Source organism: Lissotriton vulgaris, chromosome 6 (genome assembly GCF_964263255.1).
Source record: "Lissotriton vulgaris chromosome 6, aLisVul1.2, whole genome shotgun sequence".
In the NCBI taxonomy this organism is placed as follows: Eukaryota; Metazoa; Chordata; class Amphibia; order Caudata; family Salamandridae; genus Lissotriton; species Lissotriton vulgaris.
In genome coordinates, this window is record NC_141694.1 from 786,678,296 (window position 1) to 786,682,046 (window position 3,751).

The 3,751-nt window shown below is 39.3% G+C and overlaps 1 pseudogene; it reads right to left on the reverse strand.

The window, feature by feature from the left end:
* Positions 1-1,469: 1,469 nt before the first annotated feature.
* LOC147707996 (large ribosomal subunit protein mL41-like) lies at positions 1,470-2,735 on the reverse strand (annotated as a pseudogene).
* Between the last annotated feature and the right edge of the window lie 1,016 nt (positions 2,736-3,751).

Sequence of the window (3,751 nt, forward strand, 5' to 3'; positions counted from 1 at the left end):
AGTTTCAAATATTGCAAAAAAATATGAATCAATCAAATTCTGGTATAACATCTGGCTCAATTGTGACATGAAAATTAATTCTGCCATTTGGGAAGCCCTGCAAAGCAACCTGAAATCCAACTATGCGAAGTACCTAAAATCTTCCTTGACAAGCACTGAGATGACACCTGTTTGGCAAAAGAAATTACCACCATTAGCATTTAAGCAGCTTTCAAAAAAAGCAGCCAATACGCACTCGTTGATTGAAGACAAATTGGCATTAAGACTCCGTGCGTATGCCTGGATGATAATACAATCCTATAAAAAAACAGTTTCAGCTGCGTATTGAGTTCTCGCCTTCCCTCCACACTTAAAATTAAAGTATTTGAAGCTACGTATGGGAAAATTGCCAACAAACGCCGACCAGCCAGGCTGGAGGTCTCCTGGCCCGAAGGATTACAACCTATGTGGCGCTGCAGTGCAAGACATGATCCACCTGATTTGCATTTGCCCAATGCTAGAGCATGATCGTCTGAGTTTACTTAGGGAAAAGTTCAATGCAAAAGGTATTCGCACATGTCGTTCAGCGATATTAAATGCGCTGGACTCAGAGGATCCTCAATTCATCTGTCGAATTATTATATATGTTATCAACTTTGAAAAATTACCTAAAAGTCAATACGAACTCGAATTTTTGAACTCTGATATTGCGAACTGCTTTGGCTGATTTATAATCTGTTATCTAAACTACTCTGCAAGAGTTACTAATTCACATAGGAAAACCCCTGTAGCTGTGTTTTTATCTTTTTTACTAATGGTAGTTTTATAATCTGTATTTTATGTATATAGTGCGCAAAGGAAAGTGGCTTTATTACTTGGTATATTGTAACCGTTTTTATTAACTATACAATAAAGAATTTTTCTTCTTAATTCAAAAGCAGACCGTGTAATATTGTGGTCAAGATCACCACACTCTCATGTGGAAAAGAAAATTCAGTTTTATAATGTCTCAGATGGTGTTAAAATGTGAATGGTGACTTTTAAATTTGAACATAGCTGTATTCAAGATTGGTGCCGAAATGATCATTTACTAGGTGCACATCAAAACAGTCATTAAATATTTGAGGAGAACAGATTTTAAGGGTGAGAACGCATCTTTTATTTTGGCAGTTGTAAAAACAGCATTACCATTCATGGGCTAGAAGTGCTGCTTTTTAGATCATTATCTCATCTCTTCAATTAACACTGGGAGAGCAGTGCGAATCCCTAAAGGAGCCTAACGAGATCTTAATATAAATTAATTGGAAGAAGTCTTGGAAATATTGTATATGTATTTGGTTTCTCTTATTGTTACATAAAGTTAAATTGCAATTTCTTTTTTAAAATGGCAACAAGAAACTAGGGCGCACCATCCTTAATTCTCAAATGCAATCAATATTTCAAGTTAATTTAAAGACATTCACATATATGATGATGTTTTGGAAATATCTTTACTGTGCATAATTCTTTGGATAGAGCTGAAAGAGTTTGCCTTCTTGGATGGGTTCAAAGCCATACTTCTCCAAGTTTTTTTTTTGTGGAAAACCTTTATTGTTACTTCAATCAGTTACAAATATGGGCCTACAACCACCAGGGCCGACCGCTAATCAGTTTCATCACAGCAAGTCAGTTAGGACACGACTCGGCAGCCCGGGAAGCGAAAGTCCCACAAATTCGGTTAAAACTGGCTATTAAGCATACCATGCGAATGACAGGATTCTAAAGGCTCCATTTTACAATATAAAAAAAAAAAAAAAAAGGATCAGGTGCCATACAATATCACAGAGTCGCATAAAGGGCGGGCAAAATAGTAGGAGTTCCACAGTTAGATCGATCTCATTTAGGACAGTGGCGCTAAGGCATACAATTCAGGATAAACAAGCATACAATCACAGTTCGCACCAGTTAAGCGCCCGCCCAATAGTACTGAAATACAGTGAAAAGTATAGGCACAGATAAGAAAAATTTGATAATTGACAAAAGAGTGGACCCACTACGCTGACCCAAAAAAGGAAGAAAGGAAAGAAAAGGCAAAAGGAAAGATAGGAAAGAGAAAAAAGGCCATAGAAACAATAAAGGCGAAACAAAAACCTGCTGCCCTCACCGGTCCGCTGTTGTTCATCTAGGACCCGGCTGGACCAGCACTCGGGACCCCGGCTTCCAGACTGGGTTAGGCCTCAAGTCAAACCTCGACATTACTCCACTCGACAATGTCTGAAAAGTCTCGGGATTGCTCCATCGGACTGCAGATTAGTTCATAGACACGGATATGGGGCGGAATATCAGGATAAATGACAGGATCTTCGAGCGAAAGACGGAGGTCAGCGGAGCCGGGAAACTATGCGGCCATCTTGCTTGCTGTTGTGGCTCCTCTCCCCCCCCAAGTTTTTCATATCAAATGTTCCATCTTTTCAATTCTTTTCAATCTGTGAAGTGACGGTCTCCATAAAAAGTTAGTTGGTAGTTAGAGGCTCCTCTGTACCACGGGAAGTCTTGTATGAAACATAGGGTTTCAGTTTGAATCCAGTGAGATCAGGAAACACAAATTCTGGGACCATTTCCTTGATTTTCATAAATGTGTTGCTGACAGTGAGAACTCCTGTAATCCTGGCTCCTCTCCCTTTTTTTTAAAGTTCTAGGCCCCCGCTTACTCGTCATTTCCGACATTCTGTCTGCACCACGCACCAAACCATCACCAGATTAGTTTACAACCCCATCGCAACACCTCGCCTTTCTTTGGGCTCTAAAGTGCTTCAAAAACATGAAGGCTAGTCTATTGCATGAGTAAGACAAGCCAGGCAGCAGTAGCAGAGACAGGGCAATTTGAAAGTGCTCATTCGGTTGGTATTAGAACATCAACTGCTAAATATCGTACTACAAGAATATTATAGCAAAAATATCTTCAACCAGAATTTCGTAGATGTATGTATATATTGGTATTTATAGATATACTATTATAAACTCCACATATATGTACCCTTGAGGTGTCACACAGAGGATTGGTGGTTGAGTGTCAGAATAATGAGTCAAAAAATATCCGCTTCGGGAATGCATAGCAACATTTTAACAACCAGAAGAATATTGTAGCGCGAAGTATGCATTGGTAAGTATAAATGTATTATTTTTATCTCCATATCTACATACCTTGAAGATATGTACCGTATCAGGGTACATATACGTATATTATGGCACCTCCAGCCAGCATTCACCAATATAGTAATATGTTTAGCCCAAAAATTGTGTCTCTTACATTTGGTTCTCAGTTACTATGGAATACGAAACACATTACATTCTAAACTATTTATTCACATCATAAATTAATTACAGAGAAAACGGGACAACACACAAGGAAAATGCTTCCAATTAAAAAGTAGTGTGAAGGACGTAGAACCCCATCTTGCTGCTCGAAGTTTCTCATTAGCAGGCTGCGGGCGGTCTGGCTATTACGAGAACAGAAGGATCTCTTCTGTCTCTGGAACGGCAGGCGTGATCACCACGTCGGCGAGCACTAAGTGCAGTGTATATCTACACGCACATCAGAAATTAGCTTGGAGGTACTTTTTGAAGGTAGCTGACTCTAGCAGCACCGTTGGTATTATTCACTCGTTGATCTACAAGATACTGTGTAAAAGTGAGATACTATTTTTTTATCCTGAGGAAGGTTTTTGGCTTTGAACAATTATACACCATAACCGAAACGTGTCGATGCAATGCTGGGTGGAGATACACTAAG